The sequence below is a fragment of the Pelodiscus sinensis genome, chromosome 25 (genome assembly GCF_052426305.1).
Source record: "Pelodiscus sinensis isolate ZL-2025 chromosome 25, ASM5242630v1, whole genome shotgun sequence".
NCBI classification, from domain to species: domain Eukaryota; kingdom Metazoa; phylum Chordata; order Testudines; family Trionychidae; genus Pelodiscus; species Pelodiscus sinensis.
In genome coordinates this window covers 1,759,551-1,785,046 of record NC_143076.1, presented here as the reverse complement: position 1 = coordinate 1,785,046, position 25,496 = coordinate 1,759,551, and the positions used below count along the sequence as shown (strand labels likewise).

General features: G+C 53.1%; 11 non-coding genes across 11 annotated transcripts; 7 read left to right on the top strand and 4 right to left on the bottom strand.

Moving 5' to 3' along the window:
• Nucleotides 1–449: 449 nt before the first annotated feature.
• On the bottom strand, nt 450–522 carry TRNAF-GAA (transfer RNA phenylalanine (anticodon GAA)). Its single transcript has one exon. It is a non-coding gene; the product is annotated as a tRNA-Phe (tRNA).
• Nucleotides 523–2,151: 1,629 nt separating this feature from the next.
• TRNAM-CAU (transfer RNA methionine (anticodon CAU)) lies at nt 2,152–2,225 on the bottom strand. The gene has a single exon. It is a non-coding gene; the product is annotated as a tRNA-Met (tRNA).
• Nucleotides 2,226–3,020: 795 nt separating this feature from the next.
• On the top strand, nt 3,021–3,093 carry TRNAK-CUU (transfer RNA lysine (anticodon CUU)). The gene has a single exon. It is a non-coding gene; the product is annotated as a tRNA-Lys (tRNA).
• Nucleotides 3,094–4,255: 1,162 nt separating this feature from the next.
• TRNAS-GCU (transfer RNA serine (anticodon GCU)) lies at nt 4,256–4,337 on the top strand. The gene has a single exon. It is a non-coding gene; the product is annotated as a tRNA-Ser (tRNA).
• Nucleotides 4,338–7,904: 3,567 nt separating this feature from the next.
• TRNAT-UGU (transfer RNA threonine (anticodon UGU)) lies at nt 7,905–7,978 on the bottom strand. Its single transcript has one exon. It is a non-coding gene; the product is annotated as a tRNA-Thr (tRNA).
• Nucleotides 7,979–13,503: 5,525 nt separating this feature from the next.
• On the top strand, nt 13,504–13,576 carry TRNAR-CCU (transfer RNA arginine (anticodon CCU)). The gene has a single exon. It is a non-coding gene; the product is annotated as a tRNA-Arg (tRNA).
• Nucleotides 13,577–16,695: 3,119 nt separating this feature from the next.
• On the top strand, nt 16,696–16,767 carry TRNAC-GCA (transfer RNA cysteine (anticodon GCA)). Its single transcript has one exon. It is a non-coding gene; the product is annotated as a tRNA-Cys (tRNA).
• A 455-nt stretch (nt 16,768–17,222) lies between these two features.
• Nucleotides 17,223–17,294, top strand: TRNAE-UUC (transfer RNA glutamic acid (anticodon UUC)). Its single transcript has one exon. It is a non-coding gene; the product is annotated as a tRNA-Glu (tRNA).
• A 2,594-nt stretch (nt 17,295–19,888) lies between these two features.
• On the top strand, nt 19,889–19,970 carry TRNAS-GCU (transfer RNA serine (anticodon GCU)). Its single transcript has one exon. It is a non-coding gene; the product is annotated as a tRNA-Ser (tRNA).
• A 2,287-nt stretch (nt 19,971–22,257) lies between these two features.
• On the bottom strand, nt 22,258–22,331 carry TRNAI-AAU (transfer RNA isoleucine (anticodon AAU)). Its single transcript has one exon. It is a non-coding gene; the product is annotated as a tRNA-Ile (tRNA).
• A 1,921-nt stretch (nt 22,332–24,252) lies between these two features.
• On the top strand, nt 24,253–24,334 carry TRNAS-AGA (transfer RNA serine (anticodon AGA)). The gene has a single exon. It is a non-coding gene; the product is annotated as a tRNA-Ser (tRNA).
• The last annotated feature ends 1,162 nt before the right edge of the window (nt 24,335–25,496 follow it).

The following is a 25,496-nucleotide window of genomic DNA, read 5'->3' as shown; positions in this document are numbered from 1 at the left end:
TGTCTCCCCAGGTAAACACAGCCCCTGCTGCTTGGGGATAAGCCCAACTCCCAGGTTGAGTAAAGCAAGGAACAGCAGGAGCCCTGTCCTAGAAAGGGAGGGGCCAGTGTGTGTGAGTGCATGGCCCAGACAGACAGCCCCAGGGTGCAAGGGCAGAGCTTCTGGACATCTCTAGTGGCCCTGAGGGGGGGAGACATGGGTGTTAGCAACATGCTCATGTGGTGCCATGTTCCAGCACTGCCAACAGGGGGTGTTTTTTGTGGTGTCACCTGATTCCCCCCAACTGTAGCCCTTGTACCTGCCCTGTGGCAGGATAGAGACCCAGGGCCAAGAGAAAGCAGGAAGAGCCCCAGGATGCAGCTCATCTCCCCTTTCCTCCTGCAGTGCAGGTTGTGAGAACAGCTCTAAGCAAAACCATCAACCTGAAGTAATTAGCCCCTATGGGAGCATGCCAAAGCCTGGGATTGAACCAGGGACCTTTAGATCTTTGGTCTAACACTCTCCCAATTGAGTTACTTTGGCTGTGGTAAAAGGCCTGTCTGGCCTGTAATTCTCTGTCCAGGATGTTTTGCCGCATGTCGTCATGCCCTGCCCAGGAAGGCGAGACTGGCCTTTCCACAGCGCCCCTCCCCCACAGCCAGAGCCAAGGTTCCCTCTAAGCCAGGCCTGGGCAATACAGGCCAGCGGGCTGGATCCAGCCCATGAAGCCACCCAACATGGCAGCAAGAAGCCTCAGGCAGATTCCCTGCTCGCCCTGCCCCCACGCACAGCTGAGAGAAGGGGCTGCTGGGCCCTTTGTGTCTCTCAGCTGCCGAGGAAAAGGCTTCAGGCCTGGTCCCTGCTCCAGGCTTGTTTGTGGCCAATGGGAGCTGCCTGCTTGAAGCCCTGGCCAGTCCCCACAAGCTCTTATTCACCCAGGCGTGTGACCTGTGCCCCCTGCGCAGGGAAGGGGCTGCCTGAGAAATGTGCTTGGCTGCTGGGAGTGTCTGGCACCCCAGCCCCTCCCTGTGATGGAAAAGGGCAAAGACTTGGCAGATTTCATGAGTACAGATGAAGCTGGTTTCCCTGACTGGGAATTGAACCCAGGCCTCACTAGTGAAAGTGCTGAAGCCTAACCACTAGACCATCAGGGACACAGGAACATGGGTCTCTCCTTAACTACACTAGCCTTTCACAGGCCACTTTCTGTCCCCTTCGGGACGAGGCTCCATTTTCCATTGCCCAGAGGGGACAAGAACAGAAACCAAACAGAACATCAGAACAGCCAGACTGGGCCATGCCAGTTGCCAAATGACAGCAGCCATGACAGCAGCCAATTTCATTGCCCAGTGGGAATCCTCAGGACAGACAATTGTTAAGTGATCCCTCCTGTCGCCCATTCCCAGCTTCTAGAATACACCAGCTAGGGACACCTGCCCCGTCCATCCTGGTTAAATGCCATTGATTGACCTTCCCTGCATTAAATTATCCAGTTCTGTTTTGGATCAAATGTCTTGGGCTGCGCAGGCCTTGAGTCATGGCAAGAGCTGGAGGGGAATGGGGAACGGCTGCACTTTGGAATGGGAAGGGGGTGTCTGGCACCATAAAGTAGAACAGTTTCAAAGCCCCTTTCAAGGAGGGCACCATGGCTTAGCTGGCTAAAGCTAAAGCACCTGCCTTATAAACAGGAGAGCTTGGGTTCAACTCCCAGTTGTGCCTTATTGTAGCCTTTGCTCACATTTACTTATGCCCTTCTGGGACACAGAAGAGGCCTCCCCTGGCCACCCATGGAACTGCTGGTTCAGGAAAAGGCTGATTGGGGAGGGGTGTTTGGAAGAAGGAAACAAGTGAGAAGCACCTGATGCCCACAGACCCTGACTCTCTATGTCTGCAGGAGCTGCAGAGGTTACACCCTCAGGCTCTCTAGGCCCTGACCCCCTGAGGGAATCACAAGGGAGTGTGGTGCTGGCTCTCCTGTCTCAGCAATTGCAGTCAGAGCCCTGCCTTGCCAGTGCCAGCAGCTTCTGCAGGGGCTCCAGGTTTGTGGTTTCCTTCTTCCCAATACCCCTCCCCAATCAGCCTTTTCCTGAACCAGCAGTTCCATGGGTGGCAAGGGGAGGCCTCTTCTGTGTCGCAGAAGGGCATAAGTAAATGTGAGCAAAGGTTACAACAAGGCACCACTGGGACTTGAACCCAGGATCTCCTGTTTATGAGGCAGGTGCTTTAGCCAGCTAAGCCATGGTGCCCTCCTCCAAAGTATCTTTAAAATGGCTCTTTATGTTTCCAGACAACACTTTTGACTCCCAAAGTGCAGCCGTTCCCCACTTCCCTCCAGCCATCGAGCCCCTGGGCACAGAAAGCTACAGCTCAGTGGGCAGGAGGCTTTGGCTTCCTTGCCCATGGGATGCTGTTGCAGGAAGGGCTACTCAGCAGCGCTGGGGTTCACCTGTCGAGGAAGGGAAGAGTATTTGGGTGCAGACTGGCTAACCTAGTGAGGAGGCTTTAAACTAGGTTTGATGGGGGCAGGTGCCCAAAGCCCACAGGTAAGTGAACAACATGGACACCTGGGGGATACCAGGGCACAGGCAGGAGAAGATGGGAGTGAATCCTGCTACCTCTGCCATGGCTTGGCCCAGGAGGGCTGGGGTCTAGCAGCTTTTCACCCTAGATTTGTGGGAGGCCAAGTAGGAAGGAGCCTCTGGAGGCTTATAGCCCCCTGGCCTGCTGTGTCTGTGGAAAGGGGAGAAGAGGACACAAACTTGTCACTGGGGAACAGGGCGCATGGATCCCACTTGTTCCTGCAGAAAATGAAACATTTTTCAGAGAACAGGCCAGAGCCCTTCTCCTGTCCCTGGAGAGATGGAAATGGGTCTGTTCCTTGTGGGGAAAGAAGTGGGTGTGTTGGGAGTGGGGATCGAGTTCAAACCTCTCCACAGACCAGAACCCCACATTAGGGGCAAGAAAGAGCCTTGAGTCAGCCAGTGGAGAACACTTGGCTCCTGTTATGCTGTGACCAGACAGTAGGAAATGCTTCACAGAGAGCCTGGCTAGCTCAGTTGGTAGAGCATGAGACTCTTAATCTCAGGGTCATGGGTTCAAGCCCCATGCTGGGCGGTGCCCTTCCTTAACTCACTTTCTCAGTCTGTGAGCAATTGGCTCTCAGTTTTCATCAGGGTTTTAAAAAGAAAAAGTCTAGTCTTGGGGTTCAGCTTTAGTAGAACCAGAGAGAGAACCAACTGCAATTTTCATCTTCTGAGGAGAAGGGAAGAGGATTTTCTTCTCCTCAGTTCTAGCCACATCAGCCCAGGGGGGAGAAAAAATAACCCTCCGCCCGCTGATTGTCCCCTGCACCTTCTGGCGCAAGAACCTCTTCCACAACAACGGTGGCTCATTAGATATGCAAATGAGGCTCACCCTCTCCGTTGGCCACTTGCCGCTGCTCCTACCGGCCGCCCGCCAGCCACTCCCTCCAGCCACCCCATCCATGCTGCTGTGGGTGCCAGTGTCTCACCACACTGTGAAATCAGACCAGAGACGGACACTGTCAGTAAACACTCATATCGGAAACGCTCCTCTGGATGCTGGGCCCACCAGAGCCGTGTGCCGCTGCCATCTGCCTGCTCCGTGGACGTCTTCCCATTGCAGAGCGCGCCGAGCCAGACTGTGACTAGACAGCCCCTCTCTGGGCACCCAGGGGCTACGTCTACACTGCAGGCTTCTTCCTCAAGAATGGCAGTTCTTGTGCAAAAACTTGAGGAACATCTACACTGCACGCGCGTTCTTGTGCAAGTAAATTACAGCAAAATGAAGGAAAAGGGCTTCTTGGGCAAGAGTTATTCCTCTCCCCATGAGGAATCAACCCTCTTGTACAAGAGCTCTTGCACAACAAGGTAGTATGAATGGGCAACAGGGTTTTTTTGTGAAAGAAATCCCTATGGCTAAAATGGCCATCAGAGCTTTCCAGCACAAGAGAGTGTGCACACTGCCACGGACATTCTTGCACAAAAGCACATGGCAGTGTGGACGTGCTCTTGCACAAGACATTTTGCGCAGGAACTCTTGCACAAAACAGTTCTTGTGTAAGAAGCCTGCAGCGTAGATGTAGTCAAGGGTTGTTTGGGTTTGTTACGAGCACTGAGTTTTGTACAACAGCCCAGGGAACATTGTGAAAAGCCAAAACCTTCCTACCCTGGGTGTCCCTGGCCAGCCAGCGAGTGGCACAAAGGTTCCTGGAAGTGACGGCTTTGGGTAATTGGTAACAAAGCCCAACAGCTCAGATGAGGTAGCCGAGTGGTTAAGGCAATGGACTGCTAATCCATTGTGCTCTGCATGCATGGGTTCAAATCCCATCCTCATCGGATGTTTGCAGCCCTTCCTCTTGCTTCTCCCAGATCTCTCTTCAGTTCAGTGCCAGCCCCTCCCACTGCAGCCTGGGGAAAGGGGAAATCTCCAGAGACACTCCCAGCTGGGACCCTCAATCCCTTCTGCCCTCAAGGGGAAACCTCACAAAGGAGATTCCAGGCAGCCAGGCCAGGGGGGTCTCTGAGATGCCCCTGCCCTGCAGCCTGTCCCACCTGGCTGTTGCCCTGGTCCCTCTGTGAGGTCACTGCCTCCCAACCAATGAGCTGAGGAATGAGCTGAGGTCATGTAAAAGTTCCTTGTGATGTCACTGCTGCCTGGCAGGCTCATGTCCTGCCCCTGGCCAGCCCCTTGGCATGTGTGAGCTGCTCCCTCTCTGCCCCCGTCACTCAGGGCTGGTTCTGGGGCTCACACAGGGAACATCAGAGGCTGCTCAGGGGGCCACGTGCCCCCAAGGGCACCTTTTAAATGTCAGGGCAAGCCAGGATCTATCCCGTCCCTTCCCCAAAACCCCACCCCTTTGCTGAGCCCCTGCCCGCCCCAAACCTTTCCATGGACTCTTGGTTACTAATGGACACTTGCCACTAATGACATAATCACACCCCAGCCATTTTGCTAGGGCTGCAGCTGGGGAGAAAAGTTTCAATTAAATCATTAAATGATTAAGCGTTTGAACTGTCTCATGTTAGTTGATCAAACTTCATTTTAAATAAAGGAAAACATTACGGCCAGCACAAAAGGTTTCGGTGCCGCACCCCTAGAGACTCTGGAACAAAGAAGACACATGAGAAGAACCCAACTTTCTTCCTTTTGCTGTGACATGGATGGATCTAGCTCAGGTTTCACTCAGGGGGTCTGTCTGCATGTGAAGTACCTGTGACAGCCCCTGTGCTCCTCTGCCCCTCATCAGCAATGCCATCTACTTGGAGGAAAAGTTGTTCTGGGACTTACAGAAGGGACAACCTGGACAAACTTACACTGCTCAGGCACCTTCAATAGCTCAGCTGGCAGAGTGGAGGACTATAGCGTGTGTTTGGCCAGTGATCCTTAGGTTGCTGGATCGAAGGAGGGATTCTTTTCCCTCCAGCCTGGCCTTAGCAGAAAGCAACACACAAAAGTTCTTTTGGAACAATGGCCGTTATTCCACAATAACAATGCAAGAGTCTACACAGCAATTCCATTATTTTGAAATGATTCTGAAGTATCAGACGGTTTATTCTGACTTCTGCAAACCTCATTCTACGAAGAATAACTCCTGTTCCAAATTAGCTATTTCGAAATAAGGCCTGTGTAGCTGCGCCACTGCTGCTAGTTTGAACTAGTCCCTCCCCAGGGCATTCTAAGTTATTCTTCCCAGGGCTCTAAATCGAGAAAGCTCGTCTACACTGGGGAGCCTGCCTCGGACTACTCTGAGGTTTCCCTGCAGTGTAGACGTGCTAGTTCGAAATAAGCTATTTTGGAATCACTATTCGAGACCAGCTTATTCCAAAATAAATGAGCCATGTAGTTGTAGCCAGAGAGATGAAGTAGCAAGAGGGAAACCAGAAGTGCAGAGGCCAGCCAGAAAACTGAGTATCCCAGGTACCCACACGTGTTGTACCATGTTGGCCCCATGATGTAAGGGGCAGCTCTCCCGACTTTGTATTCTGCAATCTGAGTTCAAATCTCAATAGAACATGCTGGGGTGGGCTTGTTGTTGTGAGGTTTTTTGCACTGCATGTCTATGGTCTCTGCTGTGGGCTTTTTGCACAAGAATGGCTGTTCTTGTGCAAAAACTAGCGGAGTGTTTACCCTGCATGTGCATTCTTGCACAAGAAAATGTACAGTAAACCATTGGAAAAGATGGCTAAAACAGCCATTAGAGCTTTCTTGCACAAGAGATTGTCCATGCATGCTCTTTATAAGGAGATAAACCACCTCATAGAGCTGGAAGGAGCCTTGAGAGGTCAGCTAGTCCTGTCCCTGTGCTCCTGGAAGGTCCAAGAACCATCCCTGACAAATTTGCCCCAGATCTTTAAATGGTTACCTCATGGATTGAGCTCATTACCCTGGATTTAGTAAACTAACATTCAAACAACTAAGCTATCTCGCCTTGTTTTGGGGATGAAGCGAATAGCAGTGTGGATGTGCTCTTGGACAAAAACTTTTCCCCAAAACAGTTCTTGAGCAAGAATCCTGCAGTGCAGATGGAGCCTAAAGTTTTTCATATTTTTTGTTTTAAAAATATTTCAAACAGTTGTTCAATGTGCCCCAGGCCTGGAATTGTGCTGCAGCCGCCTCCCTCGCTACCGTCGCTGGCTCCATGTGCACTGGCCTTCTGTCTGGGTGCTGGCAGGGGGTTGAGACGTGGCAGGTACCGATGGGTAACAGGTGCCAAGGCGCAGACAGAGACGCCAGCGTCAGCATCTCTGCAAGTGACCTCACTGTGCACACCTCAGCTTTTAGCAAACACTCTCCTCCTGTCTGCGTCTAACACCAGTGTCACTGTCTGCTCCTGAGGGGTCCTGGCCCGGGGAAAATGGGAATTCCTGAGGACACTTGCCCAGTGTTGAAACATCTCACAGATAATATGGCAAAGAGGAAGCCAAATAGACTCTACATCTACAGGGAAACATCAAAACTGTCAAGCCAAATAGGACTTGAACCCACTGCTTTTTCCATTAGGCTACTGGGGGACACCAAGGATGAGAAAGAGACAGAAATTCGCTCTTTCAAATGCACATTCCTCAATTTTAGGTGCCAGATTCAAGCCCTTGGAAGGAGCCAGAAACACAGGAAGGGCTGATCACACCCCTCTGAAAACCAGCTCTCAGGAGGCACCTCCAACTGCCCCGAGAGTGTGAGTCACCCCCACACTAGCCATGGGTGAAACTCAACACCTTGACATCTCGTCTCCCTCCCAAAGCCAGGGGCTTGTTCCCACAGCCGCAGCCTCAGCAGGGAGCCACACTGGCGCTCACTGCTCGTGGGGAAGGGAGCGGGTCCCACAGGATCTGGGGCTGGCGGGGAATGGGCAGTTGTCACTGAAGGGGAAGGATAAAATGCAGCCACGTTGCCGAGGGCAGGAGACATTGTGAGACAGCCCTGGGGGAGCTCTGCAATGTGACCCTGGCTCCCAAGGCAGCAAGTGCAGAATTCCCCTTGGTGAGCGCGAGAGGCTCCGACCGGCCTGGTCTGAATCCGGCTGACAGGCTGGACAACCCCAATGCTGGAGTGTCAGAGCCCCTGTCAACCGGCCTGTGTTTGTCCCCTCTCCCACCAGGCAGGGCAGGGTCCACGCTCCCAGCAGGGAGTTACAGGCGTGTCTCTCACAGACAGAGCACTGGGACGACCATGGAGCAGGACTCACTGGCCAGTGTGGGGTACCCAGGGACTTACAGTGGGAGTCAGAGCCCTGCCTGGCCAGTGCCAGTCACCTCTGCACCCGCTCCAGGTCTCTGGTTTCCTTCTCCCTAACAAGCCTCTCAAATCAGCCTTTTCCTGAATCAGCAGTTCCATGCGTGGCCTGGGGAGGCCTCTTCTGTGTCCCAAGAGGACATAGGAAAATGTGAGTGAAGGCCACAGCAAGGCACCACTGGGAGTTGAACCCAGGATCCTCTGTTTACAAAACAGATACTTTAGCCAGCTAAGCCATGGTGCCTTCTACAGGACAGCACCTAAAACTGATCTATTCTATGGTCCCAGACAACACCTTTGACTCCCAAAGTGCAGCCAATCCCCATTTCCCCTGGCGGTGTCTGGCTCCCTAGGCACAGAAGGCTACAGCTCAGTGGGCAGAGGCTCTAACATGCTCATCTCCCCCAGCCGCTGGGACTGTGGAGTTGGCCTTGAGATTTAGCGTTGCTCAGGGGAGGGAAAAGTGCAGCAAACACTAATCGTCTGGATTGTAAGCCCTTGGGTCTCACAGTTTGGGTTGGAGACCCCAGGTGGGGGCCCGGCCTCCTTTAGGTTGGTCCCTTCCTGAGGGCACAGAATTAAGAGAGAATTCCTTTGCCTTGTAGCCATCTGAGTTGGCCAAAGATCAAGTAACAATTTTTTTGTTCACAGATAAATATAAGTGAAGCTTTCCCGTAGTAATGATGGCCAAGTGGTTAAGCAGTTGGCTTAGAAATCCAAAAGTGTTTCATTGTGCAGGCATGAATCCTGCTCACAGTAAGGCCTGTGTTTTGATCACACTCCTAACAATGGCAACAAGCTTGGCTGCCAGCTGTTTGCACATCTGGAACCAGAAATATCCTGAGCCTTGGTTCTGACAGCCAGTTTCTTTTCAGCTCACTGCAAACTGCCTCCCAGCTGTAGGTGAGGCTGAGTGTGTTTGAAACCAGCGGTGCCTGACCAATGTGCCTGCTTTTCCTACCATCCTCAATATGTACCTGGAGTCGGCTTCCTTCAGCTGAGCTTGGCCATGTCCCCACAGCAGGAAGCCAAAGGGAGCAAAGAGCAGAAGTGAAGGATGCTGGTGGGAGTGCCCTCCGGGTTTGATTTAGTGGGTCTTAGGGTGTGTCTAGACTACCTAGTTTTGTCGACAAAAGTAGACTTTTGTCAACAAAACTATACCAGCGTCTACACTACCGCTGAGTTCTGTCGACATAACGTTGACAGAACTCAGCAGTTTTGTCGACGCTGGTATACCTCATTTTACGAGGCATAACACCTTCTGTTGACAGAACTCTGTCGACAGAAGGTGTTATTGCCTATAACACTGCGTCCAGACTACGGAGTTCTGTCGACAAAGCAGCTTGCTTTGTCGACAGAACTCAATGTGTCTGGACGCTCTTTGTCAACGGAAGTTTTGTCGACAGTATCTGTCGACAAAACTTCCGTCGACAAAACGCGGTAGTCTAGACGTACCCTTAGTTAGACTGGCTGAATCAAGTTCCAGAAGATTGATCACAGCAATTCCTCTCCAGCTGGACGTGGTTCTTGTTCTTCTGTACAGAACAGCCAATGGGCGTTCAGATCTCAGCCTTGCTCAACTGATGGGAATAGAAACCAGACACCCAGCAGGTTTGAACTTGTTTCAGTTGAGGGACCCGTCTGCCTGGTTTATGTGCATTGGCACAAGAACACATGAGGGGTTTGCTGACATTTTAAGAATCCCTGTGCAATAGAAATCCATGACTGACACACCTGGAGGTGCAAATGTTTCACTTAGGATAATCAGCTTATTAAGGGGGCACTTGACATTGGACCAAGGACCTCTACAATCGGCACTCAAACACTACCACTGCGTTACACCCAGCAGTGGTTGTATGGTTCAGCCCAGTTTTGGGAACTTAGCCCCTGGCAGCACTGTCTGCAGGAGCAGGTGGTACCTCGCACATATGGCCATCAGCCACTGGGCCATAAATGTCCGCATTCCACCACCTGCACTTCAGGGCCTGCAGAGACTCCTCCTTCGACCACAGCTCCAAGAGGGACTTTATCTGTGGCCCAGACCTTGACAGTGCCTGGCGTTTGCTGCTCTTTTCTTGGTCCTGGGACGTGTTCCTGGAGGGCCAGAGGGGGCTTGTGCCTGTGACATGGCTCTCTGAGAGGCAGGAAATGCTCAGGCTTAGCCAAATGGCCAAGAAGCAACGCTTTACGGCAAAAAACATGAGGACAGCTCTTGGGCCGGATCCCCGGGTGATGCAGAGCAGCCACTTTCCCACCTCCCTAATTTTCCCACAAGCTGCAGCCGCATGCATTGGTCATGTAGTGGTGAACATAGCTGCTTTCCAACAAGTTGATCTGGCTTTAATTCCCAGCCAATGCGATGTGGGGAGGAAGCAGCAAGGTTCTACTTTGCTCTCGGAAAATGGGCACAAGTGGATCCTGCAGCCAAGGTCTCCCTCTCACTGCTTTTTATCCTCTCTGAGACGCAGGAATCACTCAGTCTTAGCCAAACAGCCAAGAAGCAACGTTTTACAGCAAAAAACACGAGGACAGCTCTTGGTCCAGATCCCTGGGCCAGCTACACTTTTCCAGTTAAGCTAATTCTGCTCCACCTGCAACTTGTCTCCAGTCAGTGCTTCTGCCACGGCCAGGCCCAGGAGGGCTGGGGCCCAGTCGCTTTTCACCACAACTTCATAGGAGGTCAAACAGGAAGGGTGTTAGCCCCCTGGCCTACTGTGCTTAGCCCCCTGGCCTACTGTGTCTATGGAAAGGGGACAAGAGGACACACACTTGTCACTGGGGAACAGGGCGCATGGATCCCACTCGTTCCTGCAGTAAATGAAACAGGCTGAGCATTTTGCAGAGAACAGGTCAGAATCCTGCTGGGAGAGGCTCCATCATGCACAGACTCTGCGCAGGGCCAGACTGCTGGGAGGAGGCTCTGGCCATGGACTTTCCTCCCCTCTCTGTTACGTCCTGCACCTGGGGCTGAAAGGGACGTGGGCTGCAGGCTGGTCCTGCCCAGCTGCCTTCCCCAGTGGGAGGAGAAAATGCTCATGGAAGGGCTCACACGTCCCCAAACATTGGCCTGAGGGCCTGAATTCTTGCTGCCCCTGGGTGCAACCAAATGCCCCTTCTGGGGGGCAGGCTCCCCAGCTCACACCCCTCCTGTCACACTTGGTGCCAGAAGAACAAAGCTTGCAAAGGGACTTGAATTCCCTCCATCTCCCCTTGCTGCTGCACTAAAAGAAATCCTGAAACCGGCCCCTTCTCCTGTCACAGGAGAGATGGAAATGGGGCCGTTCCTTGTGGGGAAAGAAGTGGGTGTGTCAGGAGGGGGATTTGAGCTTAAACCTCCTCAAAGACCAGAACCCCACATTAGGGGCAAGAAAGAGCCTTGAGTCAGGCACTTGAGAACACTTGGCTTGTTCTATGCTGTGATGGGGGTGTGAGAAGGTTTATTGCATACATCCTTGCTAGCTCAGTTGGTAGAGTGTGACACTCTTAATCTCAGGGTCATGAGTTCAAGCCCCATGCTGGGCGATGCTCTTCTTCAACTCACATTCTCAGTCTGCAAGCAATTGGCTCTCAGCTTTCACCAGGGCTTTAGGAAAAAAAAAAAAAAAAAAGTCTAGTCCTGGGGTCCAGCTTGAGGAGAACCAACTGCAATTTCCATCTTCTGAGGAGAAGGGAAGAGGATTTTCTTCTCCTCAGTTCTAGCCACATCAGCCCAGGGAGGAGAAAAAATAACCCTCTGCCTGCTGATTATCCCTGTCAGCTTCTGTAGCTTCACCTCCTGCCACAGCAGCTCCAGCTTTGAGCTACAAATCTCAAGGGGCTGGTGAGGAAATGAGGAGCTGGCAGCTCGGGTTAGTGGCTTCCCTGAGAACAAGAGGTGGAGTGTTCACAAGGTGCATTCCCCTCCCCTGCAGAGCAGGGTGTTAGACAGAGCCAGGAACAGAATAGTCAGCCAAGTTCCACCAGAGCCAAAGAGTGTTTCTGTTTCTGTGGTTATCACAGTTGCCTAACATGCAAAAGGTCCCTGATTTGAAACACAGGTTCTGCTCTTATTGCTGCTCCCCTGGGTGCCCAGGTACGTGCAGCTGCTGCTGACCAACCTGTTGATGAGCCCAACTCCCACGTGACAGAGTGGGGTGACATCAGCTGAGAATGCCCCTTGGTGCCAGCCTGGGGAAGGGAGATGAATCAGGGCAGGCAGCTGCTGGAGGCTTGTGCCTTGGCCTCCCCTGCCCTGGGAGGCTGGTGCATTGGGCCGGCTCTGCCTGCTGCCTCCCTTGTGTGACTTGCCCAGTGTAACAGGCCAAATGTCAGAAAAGCCTCTTCCAAAAAAAGCAGAAGAAAAAGCTGCACAAATTGGGTTTTGAAATGTGCGTAGGTTTCCCAGAAGAGCAGTGTAGGGCAGACACAGCCTGAGTGTTGCTCAGCACTAGTAGGAGACAGGGAAGGACAAAATGGTCTAACGGCACCCGCAGCCTTTCAGAACCACCCCCAGTCCCAACCCCAAGGACCAGCCCTTCCCTCCACCCTCACTGGGGTCTGCTGGGAACTATCTGGACTCAAGCCCACCCCCATGTCAGCCTAAGGATTGCCTGGCCTGTAAAAGGTGCCCTGGAAATGAGCTAAAGTGACACTCATGGAACTTGAACCCACAACTTTTGAATAACTAGCTAGGCTCATATTATTCACTACAGCTTAAAAGTCCAACATGCTTTCCATTGCACCACAGAGCCTGATGCCTTGTGGAGCTGGATATCACCACTGTCTGCTTTGCAACATGGCAATTGCTGGGGGAAAAGAAAGGGGAGCCAGGTCTGTCTCTTTTGGGAAAGCAGGTAGGAAGAGGGAGGGGGCCACTGAGACCCTAACACTTAAAATAAGGCATAAGAACTGAGCTGCATTTGGAGAACATGGGTATCAACCCCACTGCCACTCATATACTAAGCAAGCACTCTACCACTTGAGCTAATTCTGCTGCTTGCAAAAGACTTGCTTGCCCCACTCACCTTGTTCCAGAGCCCACAACTTTGGGGCTCCGTGGCATAGCAGAAAGCATGTTGGGTGTCTAAGCAGTGGTGCTTGGTGTGCGTTAGGCCAATCATTCAACAGTTCTGGGTTTGAATCCCACTGCAGTCGCTCTTAGCTGCTCTCTGATTTCCAGAGCAGCTTTCACAGAACAGGCTGGACCTGCCCCTGTTGCATGATGGGAGTGGCAGGGAGCTTGTGACAGGACCTCTCTGGGTACAAGAGATGTGCCTGTAACTCTAGTGTCTGGCTCAGACACTCCAGCAGTGGGGCCGTCCAGCCCGATTCAGACCAGGCCACTCGGAGCCTCTTGCGCTTGCCGAGGGAGATTCTGCACTTGCTGCCTTGGGAGCCAGGGTCACATTGCAGAGCTCCCCCAGGGCGTCACCAGGCCGGCCTCCCGCGCCCTCGGCAATATAGCTGTGTTTTATCCTTCCCCTTCAGTAACAACCAGCCATTCCCCACCCAGCCCCAGCCACTGTGGGACCCATTCCCTTCCCCAGGAGCAGTGTGAGCACCAGCGCGGCTCCCTGATGAGACACTTCCCTGGTTTCGGGAGGGAGACGAGACGTCAAGGCCCATGACTCGGAGCCAGCTACAGATACCCATGGAAAGCTGATTTTCAGAGGGGTGTGATCAGCCCTTCCTGTGTATCTGGCTTCTTCAAAGGGGTTTCATCAAGAGCAAAAAGTTGAAAAAGGGCCATTTAGAAGGGTGAATTTCTGTCTCTGGGGGTGCCTTCTGTGTGCCCCAGTGGCCTAATGGATAAGGCACTGGCCTCCTAAGCTAGGGATTGTGGGTTCAAGTCCCACCTGGGGTGACAGTTTTCTCTCACTGCCAAAGAGCTTACCTTCTTCTGCTCTCTGAGACAGCTGGTAAGGATGCTCCCAAGTGGCTCTCTCCCTTGCTCCACAAAACCTGTTCAGGCCCCTCACGAGCCAATGCTGGTGTGAGTGCTAAAAGCCCAGGTATCCAAAATCAGAATGAAGGGGAACATTTTGCTCCAGAAGGCCCAGGAGTGACAGACAGAGGGAGGAGGCTGTAGCAGAGCAGGGTCTGTCTGGAGACAAAGCGGAGCCTGAGGATGAGAAGCACATCCTGGCTATCCTGCTGCCCTTGGGCTCCGTGGCTTTGCTCTGCTTTGCTCCTCGTCCCCCTGGTCTGCAGACCGGAGGGAGGGGGAGCAGAGCAGAGCAAAGCAAAGCCGCGGAACACGCGGCCAGCTGACAGCCCAGACGCATCTGCTTTGCTCTGCTCTGCATCTGCTGGGCTGTCAGCTGGCCGCGTGTTCCGCCGCTTTGCTTCCTCTCCCTGGAGACCAGGGAGAGGAAGGGCCCCGTTTGTAACTGCGGATCCGACATAAGTCGGATCCGCGTAACTCGGGGACTGCCTGTATTTTGAAATAGCTTATTTTGTAATTTGGGGCTGGCTACACAGCACTTCGAAATAAATCCGCATGCAGGGACGTCGGAATAGCGAGCCTGTTATAGCTTGAAATAAGGGGCTTGCTCTTAAGACGCGTCAGTGTGATATGAGCACCACGTCCTAAACCTCCGAGCTAGCCGACCCACAGGTGTGAGTCTCACAAGTAGCACTCGCAGGGATGTTGTGGGCTCTGGAACAAGGTGGGTAAGGCAGCAAAGCCTTTTGCAGGCAGGGGAATTAGCTCAAGTGGTAGAGCGCTTGCTTAGCCTGTGAGAGGCAGTGGGATCGATGCCCACATTCTCCAATTACAGCTTTATCCTTTAATTTCAGTGGCCCCCTCCCTCTTCCTACCTCCTCTCCCAAAAGAGACAGACCCTCCAGCAATTGCCATGCTGCAAAGCAGAGAGTGGAGATATCCAACTCACCAGCCCATGAGGCTCTGGGGTGCAATGGAAAGCATGTTGGACTTCTAAGCTGTAGTGGTTAATGTGAGTCCAGCAAGACATTCAAAGGTTGTGGGTTTAAGTCCTACCAGAGTCACTTTTACAGACCAGTCAATCCTTAGGCTGACACTGGGGTGGGCTGGCATCCAGGCAATTCCCAGAAGACCCCAGTAAGGATGGAGGGAAGGGCTGGTCCTTGGGGTTAGGGCTGGGGGTTGTTCTGAAAGGACCAGTTTGTCCCTCCCTGTCTCCTACTAGTGCTGAGCAACACTCAGGCTGTGACACGGCTGCCAAACATCCTGGACAGTTAATAATGAGCCAGACGGGTTTGTTGGCAGCTCAGTGTGCGGAGCCTTAGATGAAACATTTAAAGGTCCCTGGCTCAATCCTAGGCTTTGGCATGTCTCTCGGTGCAGCAGGGCCCTCTCTGCTCCCCTTGTCATGCTCGTGCCCTGTGACATCCCCTCATCCATCCTGGCAGCAGCCCATCTTTGCTTCTAAACCTCCCTCAGAGTGGCTGCTTCTGCTTCCTTGGCTAAAGTCCCTCCCCCTGTGCGTGTGGCTGGCAGGGATTTCTAGAGGGATCCATTTACATGTAGCTTCACTGAAACCCCCCTCATTGGCCTGCGCCCAGGTCAGTCCATGTGTGTTAAAGGGCCTCAGGGAGCACAGAGCAGAGGGATCCCCTCGACACACACACACAGTCCCAGCCCCAAGCCTCCCCCATATCCCAGATCCTGTGCCCTGACTTCTCTACCCTCCCACATCCTCACCCCTGCCCTGAGCCCCCCCGTCACACACTCCCCAAATCCCTGCCATGAGCCTCCCACACTCCACATTTTAATTCTTACAGGTACTGTCCTATCACAACCCCTCCCCCAACTTCCTGCCTTGAGCCTCCCCCTCCCTCCTGCCCAGCCCAAGGGGTGGTGCCCAATAGAACAGGCCCTGTAAGAAATGTGTCACTTTCACCCTGGGAGCAGCTCAGCCATGCAAAGGGGCTGCCTGGGGCAGGACATTAGCCCTGGAGGGCAGCGGTGGGTGTGGCAGTGACATCACAAGGGCCTTTTGCAGCCCCTCTGCTTATTGGCTAAAGGAGGTTGGGAGGTGATGACCTCACAGAGAGTCCATGACAGTGGCCAGGTGGGACAGGCTGCAGGGCAGGGGCCATCTCAGAGCCCCCCCATGGCTTTGCTGCAGGGAGTCTCCTTGAGATCTGCCCTTGTGGCCTTTTCGGAGCCTTCTCCTTTCCCAGGACTAACTGACCTAGAAGGCCGACGTCTCTGTGGAGAAGGGAAGAGCTTCCAAGAAGACCATTATTCATGAAACAGGGGAATTAGCTCAAGTGGTAGAGTGCTCGCTTCGCATGTGAGAGGTAGTGGGATCAATGCCCACATTCTTCAATGGGGGTAGAAATTTCCAATTTTTCTTTTACCAGCAGAGCCAGCCGGGGGCTAAGTGGCTCCAGTAGCCCCCCCCCTCAGCCCCCCGCCCCGGCCCCCACTTCCTACTTGCTTTCCCCCAAACCAGCCACGTTGGGGCAGAGAGCTGCTGGACACCAGCCCTCCTGGGCCAGACAGTGGCAGGAGCACTGGAGACAGGTTGCAGGTGGGGCAGAATTAGCTCCATTGGAAAAGTGCTGCCTTTGCGCATGAGAGGTAGCAGGATTCACTCCCATCTTCTCCCACCGGCTCGCTGGTGCTGAGGGGCCGGCCCCTTTCCTGCTGCCCCAACTCTTATTCCCACAATGCGCTTTGTGCAGGGGCCGCTGGTCTTTCTGCCAAGGTGCGTGGCTGGGAGCCAGGACTCAGGACCCTTCCTAAAATATACAAATCCCCGCCCCCCACGACCCTCTGTTCCACTCACACTGTCTGGCTGCTGCCCACATGGAGCTGAGGGGCCAGGTGGGTGACTTGCCTTGCAGCTGTGACAGCATCAGACCCCTGCTACCCACCTGCTCAGTGTGGAGACCAAGCCCAAGGGTGGCACCTGGGATGTGAGTTACACAAAAGCCTCTTGTCTCTTGTTCCTCGTCCAGTTCCCAACATTAGCTGCAGATGCCAATTTCTGTGGGGGTGTAGCTCAGTGGTAGAGTGTTTTACTGCAGATCAAGTGGTCCTTGGTTCAAATACAAGTGCCCCCTTGGAAAATTTCCTTCTAGTGGAAATATTTTCCTTTCCAGTTCCATCACAATCTGGCTTTACATTGTTTGAGGTTCTTGACATTAATAAGAACCCTTAATGCAGAGCTACTCAACTTTGGAAGACCTGGTGGCCACAATGAATGGCATTTCACCAGGATGGACAGGGCAGGTGTCCCTAGTTGGTGTATTCCAGGAGCTGGGAATGGGTGACGGGAGGGATCACTTAATAACTGTCTGTCCTGAGGATTCCCTCGGGACAATGAAATTGGCTGCTGTTGTGAGACAGGATCCTGGGCTAGTTGGGCAACTGGCATGGCCCAGTCTGGCTGCTTTGATGTTCTGTTTGGTTTCTGTTCTTGTCCCCTCTGGGCAATGGAAAATGGACCCATGTCCTGAAGGGGACAGAAAGTGGCCTGTGAAAGGCTAGTGTAGGTAAGGAAAACCTTGTTTGTGTCTCCCTGATGGTCTAGTGGTTAGGATTCAGCCTTTTCACTGCTGAGGCCTGGGTTCAATTCTCAGTCAGGGAAACCAGCCTCAGTTTTCACCTGACATCTGCCAAGTCATTTATCTTACCTCATTGTTACAGCAGCTGTGACCCAAGAGGTTCACTCAGGGCCCCTTTCCCACCTCTCCCTCACTGCCAAGACAGCACCTGCCATTTTCACAAGCCCTTCAGAAGGGGCAGAGCTGGTGACTCAAACTGCCCCTCCCCTCTCCCATGTGGGCAGCCCTGCAGGAAGCTCTGTGGCACACACAGCACGAGCCCAGCGCAGTGTCAGGTCGGCACAAGATCCATTGGTTCAGTTTGGTTGTTGAAGGAGACAACCCAGAACTGGCTCCAGCCCCCACTCAGTAACCTGGGGAAATGACCCACCAGGCCTGGGCCCCTCAGAGAGGCAACGATTCCCCACTGGCCAGGGCAGAGCCTCCCTCTCACACAGTCATGGAGCCTTCTCCCCCTGGTCCTGCCTCCCCCTTCACTCAGCTCTCACTGCTCGGTGCTGCCAGGGAGGGGCCTCCCTGCGAGAGCCGCCTGGGCAGGTTCCTGCCACAGAGACACGTCCCAGAGCAGGACGGATGCTCAGACCGACACTGAGTGTTGCTCAGCGCTGGGGTGAGACAGGGAAGGACAAAAGGGTCTAACGGCGCCTGCAGCCTTTCAGAACAGCCCCCGGCCCCACCCCAAGTACCAACCCTGCTCAGGATCCCTAAGGGCACTGACACAGACTCCCTGGCACAGGACAATCCCAGGCCTAGGTTCTACCAGCCAGCGGTTTACCCTCTTCTGTTTCCTGTCAGCTCCCTGTAAAACACCTCACAACGGTAGGTGAGGGTGAGTGGGGATAAACCCAGCTGTGCTGTAGAGCGGCTGTTAGGTGGGGAAAGAGAGGTGCTCCCTTTGCCTCCCCGAGCAACTCACACATGTAAGAAAACTTTGGTTGAATACTTTTGCACAGTTGTCAGAATGGCCGAGTGGTCTAAGGCGCCAGACTCAAGGTTCTGTCTTTCCCTCAGTTTGGGTGTTCTGGTCTCTGAATGGAGGCGTGGGTTCAAATCCCACTCTTGTCATCTCTTCCTTTTTATATCTAGAGAAGTGACCTCATTTCAATGGCTCCCCTGGCATTGCAGGAGCCCTTGCTCAGCATTTCTCTGAGGCTGCATCTACACAGCAGCGTTCCTTGGGCATAACGGCCATTACACTGCAATGACAATGGGAGCGTCAACACAGCGATTCCATTATTCCGACTTCTGTAACGCTCCATCCAGACCAGTGGCCTGAGGAGCCAGGAGGTTTCCAGGCTGCAGACAGACAAGCCCACAGGCAAAGACAAAGTGGAGTCGTTGGGACTTCAGCCCAGCAGGGTCTCCGTGTGGCTACCAGACCTTTTGTTTCCCATTTCCAGGGGCAAACATTCAGCAACACTCACAGGCCCCACAGGAGGGGGCTGGTTTGATGCTTCACCCCACGGCCCAGCAACGGGCCCCCAAACTTCCCCTGTTCTAAGAGCCCAGTTTGCTGTGTGAATTTTGTGTAGCAGGTGACATCAGGCCTGGGCATTGGGATTATCTGCCAGTTCCCCTGGCCCTGGGGCTTTGCTGTCTTCACATCTGTGGTGGCCAAGTGGTCATGGTGTTGGACTAGAAATCCAATAGGGTTTCCCTGAAAAAGTTCTAAGCCTGCCCATAGCGAGGCCTTTGCTTTGGTCACTCCCCCTGCTAGTGTATCTCTTCTGCTAGCTAGTGCTGGCAGCAGCCAGGGCTGGGTTCGATGTCTAGGGGGTTTCTCTTCTTTCATCTCACGCAAAAGTGGCTTGAGCCCCCACCCAGCAGCCTGGGAAATCCACCCCCCCGTCTGAGTACCTCAGGGAGGTGATGCTTCCCCACTTGCCAGCACAGAGTCTGAATGTAGAAAAGAAACTCTTAATGAAAGAGGGTGAGAAGTAACGTGGCATTCGCCTGGGGTTCAGAACCAACCCACAAATAAGTCTCGGCTCAAGTGGCTTGAGCAGTGTCCTTTGCCAGCAATAAGTCCAGCAATGTACGTGTCCCATTCACATGCCCAAACTTTCTCTGTACCTCACTCCCAGTTGCTGCCCTTCCTCAGGGCAGATAAGAGCTCAGGCGTGATTTTCAGAGCTCACCTCCCACTCTTGGAGGGAGTGGGCATAGGAGGCATCTCACCCTCTCCCCATGAGGAATAAGCCCTCTTGTGCAAGAGCTCTTGCACAAGAAGGTAGTATGAATGGGCAACAGGGTTTTTTTCATGCAAGAAACCCCTATGGCTAAAATGGCCATCAGAGCTTTCCAGCACAAGAGAGCGTGCACACTGCCACGGACATTCTTGCCCAAAAGCACATGGCACTATGAACGTGCTCTTGCACAAGATGTTTTGCACAAGAACTCCTGCACAAAACAGTTCTTGTGTAAGAAGCCTGCAGGGTAGATGTAACCAAGGGGTGTTTGGGTTTGTTACCAGCACTGAGCTTTGTACAACAGCCCAGGGAACATTGTGAAAAAACAAAAGCTTCCAGCCCTGGGTGTCCCCGGCCAGCCTGCGAGTGGCACAAAGGTTCCTGGCCGTGCTGGCTTTGGGTAGTTTGAAACTAACCTCCCCAGCTCAGGTGAGATGGCCGAGTGGTTAAGGTGATGGACTGCTAATCCATTGTGCTCTGCATGCATGGGTTCAAATCCCATCCTCATCGGGTGTTAGCAGCTTTCTCTCTTGCCTCTCCCAGATTTCTCTTCAGTACAGTGCCAGTCCCTCCTGTACCCCTGCCTGCCCCAGCCCCTCCCACTGCAGCCTGGGGAAAGGGGAAATCTCCACAGAGACACTCCCAGCTGGGACCCTCAATCCCTTCTGCCCTCAAGGGGAAACCTCACAAAGGAGATTCCAGGCAGCCAGGCCATGGGGGTCTCTGAGATGTCCCACCTGGCTGTTGCCATGGTCCCTCTGTGAGGTCACTGCCTCCCAACCAATGAGCTGAGGTTCTGCAAAAGTTTCTTGTGATGTCACTGCTGCCTTGTAGGCTCATGTCCTGCCCCTGGCCAGCCCCTTGGCATGTGTGAGCTGCTCTCCCTGCCCCTGTCACTCAGGGCTGGTTCTGGGACTCAAGCAGGGAACATCAGAGGCTGCTCAGGGGGCCACATTGCTAGGCCAGGGGCCCTCCTGTGGGGCTGTGAGTGTTGCTGTCCCTGCTGTACAGACAGGGCCATAGAGCCTCAGGAGGCTGCAGTGGTGATAGACACTTCCCTGGTTTCAGGAGGGAGACGAGATGTCAAGGCCCATGACTTGGAGCCAGCTACCGATACCCATGGAAAGCTGATTTGCAGAGGGGTGTGATCAGCCCTTCCTGTGTATCTGGCTTCTTCAAAGGGGCTTAATCAGGAGCTAAAAGTTGAAGAAGGGACAGTTAGAAGGTGAATTTCTGTCTCTGGCACTGTCCCACCTGACAAAGAATTTACATTCCTCTGCTTTCTGAGACAGTTGGCAAGGATGCTCCACAGTGGCTGTCTCTCTCTCGCCCTCTCTGCAGAAGCTGTTCAGACCCCTCACTAGCCAATGCTGGTGTCAGGTGCAGCTCTGAGTGCTAAAATCCCAGGTGTGCAAAGTCAGAATGAAGGGGATGCATTTTGCTCTAGAAGTGACAGCGACAGCCGGAGGGAGGTGGCTGCAGCAGAGCAGGGTCTTTCTGGAGAAAAAGCGGAGCCTGAGGATGAGAAGGCCCATGAGAGGCAGAGACTCCAGAGCGGGGGGGGGGGGGGGGGGGGGCTAGTTATTTGGTCTGGCAAACTGACATGGCCCAGTCTGGCTGCTTTGATGTTCTATTTGGCTGTTCTTGTCCCCTCTGGGCAAGGGAGAATGGACCCTCCCCGCATCCTGAAGTGGACATTAAATGGCCTGTGAAAGGCTAGTGTAGGTGAGCAAGGAGATGTGCTTTATGTGTCCCTGATGGTCTAGTGGTTAGGATCCACTACTTTCGTTGCTCTGGCCTGGGTTCAATTCCCAGTCAGGGAAGCCCCTGTCAACTTTTACCAAACAACTCCATAGTCAACTTTCATGGCCTTAGTCAACTTTCTTGCCACATGTTACAGCAGCTGTGACCCAAGAGGTTAACTCAGGGCCCCTTTCCCACCTCTCCCTCACTGATAAAAAAAGGGTCTAATGGTGCCAGCAGCCTTTCAGAACATCCCCCAGCCCTTCCCTCCCCCTTGGCTGGGCACTGCCTGGGCTCAGGCCTCCCCAGTGCCAGCCTAAGGGCTCTGGAGAGGACAGGGCAGCTCCAGGGGCAGAGTCCTTTTTTCTGCAGTAGCTCAAACCCAGCCCCTTGGTTCCAACTAACTTTACTCCTCATTTTTTGCCCTCTGTGTCTCCCCCGCAACACACACCCTTTCCCACTCTCCCCCCCGCTGGTAACACAATCAGGACTTTTCCCTTGAAAGAACAAACTCTCTGGTTTTTATGTGGGGAATGTAGAACCGGGGAGGGGCTGGGGAAAGACCCTGGGAGGGGGGTGGAGGCTGGGAGGAAGGGCTAAGGCTGGCACCTTCCTCTGATGGTCCCACTGCTTCATATCAGGGGCCTCAGCAGCGCTGGGGGGTGGCTCCAGGGGGAGAAGCTGGTTCAGGGGAATGTGAGCTGCTGGGCCACTGAAGCAGGCCCCCAGCAGCAGCCTCTGTGCAGGGCTCACACGCTCCAGGCCTCCCGGTCATATTGAGTCTCCCCATGTGGCTTGGGCTCCAGAGCCTGCCCCCCAGCTGGTGCCTTGAGGTAGCCACTGCAGCAGCAGGAATTTGGGCATCAGTTGCCCTGCTTTTGGGGACAGGAAGCCAGGCCAAGGCCCTTTTAGCCACTGGAGCTGTACAGGCTGGAGCCTCCCCCTACCAGATCTCTGCCCTGCTTCCTGCAAAGCTCACATTTTTGCTTTTTTCTGCTTCCCTGTCCATAGCAGGCAGCTAAAGGAAGGGAAGTCACCAAACCAAACACCACTGTGGCCAGCATGGGGCTTGAACCCATCACCTTGGCGTTATTAGCACCACGCTCTAACCAGCTGAGCTAGCCAGCCTATGAAAGGGCAGTTTACCAGTGGCCCTTTAAAGAAAGGCACCTCCGGCAGCTGCAGGGACGTCTTTGAAGCTTCCAATGGCTCTTCTCTGACAGGGCCACTAGCGACTCACTGTGATGTGGGCTCACTAGTCCAGCTGGTTTGAGGTTTGGTCAAGGTGGCTGGTGGCCGGCAGACCCAGGGCAAAGAGGCAGCCAGAATCTCCTGCTGCCAGCACCTTGCCTCCCAGCTTCTTCCCTGTCAGCAGCAGCCTCAGCCCCTTTTGGCCACTGGGAAGAGAAGCAGGAATGGGGCCAAGTAGCGAGTCAGGCTGAGGGGGGCAGGCAAAGCTCATCTTGCCTTGCAGGGCCACTGGCAACAGCTTCTCTCTTGTGCGCTGCTGAGGAGAAAAACACCCTGAGAGGGACCAGAAAGACCCATTTAAAAGATTGTTTGGGGGGGGTACCTGCTAGCGCCAGGCGGGCAAGAGTCAGAGCCTGGCAGCTCCTGGGGACCACACAAGAGACCACAAGGGTAAGCAGCAAGCTCCAGGCAGGTTAAGTTTTAGGGCCCAGCCCATCTCAGCCAGGCAGATCACAGCATCAGACTGAGCTCCAGGGGGCATTGGACACAAAACTCTCTCTCTGGGGAGCTTGTAGATAAGGAGCCCAAAGCTCATAAAGCCAGAGGGTTTTGCAGCAACCAACCCAGCCCCAGCGAGTCCCACTGAGCTTTGAACTCAGATCACAGGATTCAGACTCTGAGCGCTGCCCCTTACACCATGGGACCTACATGAGCCAGCAGTGACTCAATTACGCTGAACTGGAGCCTCAGCTCATGCCCACTGGGACCAGCTTTGCTTGTTTCCTTCCACCCAGAGCCCCCTTCTTCTCCTGGGCTGCAAGGAGCCTCCCTGGGACGCCCTGAGACAGGCACAGGACTCTGCCTCCCCATAACCAGCCCCGCCCCACCCAACCAGCTTTGGTAGAACAAAGGGGGGGGCTAGCTAGACCGCTCCCTTCTTACACACTTCAAAAAGTCCATTTGTAAACAGGCCAAGACCGTGTGGCCTAAAAGATAAAGCATCTGACGTTGGGTTGGAAGACTACAGGGTTTGAGTTCCTTTGCAGTTGTGTTGACTGTGCTTGTGGGTTCTGGTATCTCGTGCTTGGAAAGGTTCTTCGTAACGATATGTATCCATTGGAAGGCCTCTAGCTATTCAGCAAATCTAACCTTTACCATTCTGCAGAGAGGCAGCAATTAACTGTAAAGCCTGGGCTCACATTCCATCTAAATGGCATTTCAATAGGGTCACACTAGGCTGTGAGAAGGTGCTTGGATCCTAAGGACACCCACTGTCACCAAGTAAGAAACAGATCTCAGGATGGGTAGAGAAAACTTAGTTAACAGCATTTTGTCTGGCAAAAAACTGCTTATCAGTGTTTGTGCAATTGGCATTCTATGATTATTCTCCTCACTTTCCTATTGTTTGTCTGTGTGATCGCTGTCTGGTTTGTAACTGTTTCTCTCTGCTGTATCATTAATGTTGCTGGGGGGAAATCAACAAAGGTGGTGCAGTATGATTGGTTAGGTAAATCATAATAGTATGTTAGCTTTGGTTAGTAACATTAAACTAAAATAATTGGTTAAGCAGGACTCAATTTTCACTCTATAAACTGGGGTCCAAGAAGGAGACCAGGGAGAAGAAGGAAAAGGGGAAAAGAGAAGAGGAAGAAGGAGGAAAAGGGAAAGGAAGGGAGAAGACCAAGAAGGAGGAGGGAGACCTGGAAGCAGAACTCACCTCCGAGGCAGCCTCAGACCAGAGCGCCCAGGACCCCTCTGTACAACCGTTGAAATGGTTTGCTGTGTGAATTCTGTCAGGTGACGTCAGGCCTGGGCACTGGAATTATTTACCAGTTTCCCTGAGCTGTTAAGTCTCAGAGCTGTGATGGCTGAGTGGTTAAGGTGTTGGACTAGAAATCCAATAGGGTTCCCCTGCGCAGGTTCAAATCCTGCTCACAGCGAGGCCTGTATTTTGGTCACACCCCTTCCTAGGCCAACAAGGTACCCAAACTCTGAGACCCAGGAGAAGAACCTGCCAGTCCCATCAGAAGGGACACCTGGGCTATGTCTACACTCACAGCTTCTTCCATGAGTAATATGCAAATGAAGCTAAGTTTGGAATATTACTGAGCCTCATTTGCATAGCTAATGAGCCACCATTTTTTTCCAAAGAGACTCTTGCACCAGAAGGAGCGTCTACACTGCCCCTTCTTGCGCAAGAAAAACCCTCTTGCGCAACGCCGTTACACCTATTACTTTTCACTAAACACCATTATCAGACTACTCGGTGCACATTCCTACCTTCCTTTGTGCACACAACATACATGGGGCTCTAATTACTGGCCACCTGCCTTTCACACAGATCATTGATCCTTGTGACTTTCAGGTACATTCACATGGCAGCTGTTTAAACATAATGTGCTTCTATTGCATGATCAGCACCAGAGTCTCCGGTTGTGTCTACACTGTGAGTTTTTTCAGCAAAAGATGTGCTAATGAGCAGGGCTTGCCAAGCAGCGGGGAGCTCTGCTCGCCAGGCACGTGGTTTGCAATGGTTCTGCGCTCAGCGCACACGCAGATCGTTCTGCGCATGTGCAGATCGCTCTGCTCCAGCTCTTCCAGGATGTAATTATTTACATTCATGGGTGAGTAGATTACATTATTTGCTGAGCCCTGCTAATGAGGGTCTCTTTTACATGAGTCATGATCTCATTTGCATATTTTCTGACAAACTGGTTTTGCGCTGGGGTTGTTGTGCAAAACAAGTAGTATGGAAGTTTTCTTTTTGTGCAAAACCCCCTTTTTCTGCAAGATCAGGATACCTCTTTTTGGGAGCATAAGAATCTTGTGGGAAAAGGGGAATTTGTGAAAAAATGTTCACACTGCTTGTTTTTGCACAGCAATCCCATTGGCAGAAAATATGCAAATGATATCATGACTCATGCAATTGCGTCCCTCATTAACATATTTTTTACAGAGCAAACTTCTAGTGTAGATGTAGCCTCTGCGAGTCACCAGCAGTGGGGCTGTTAGTGTCGGCATCTTACTAATTGCACCATTAGGCTATGTCTTCACTCAGGTGGAGATCCTGGCTGCAATCCATCTTCCAGAACTTGATTTAGC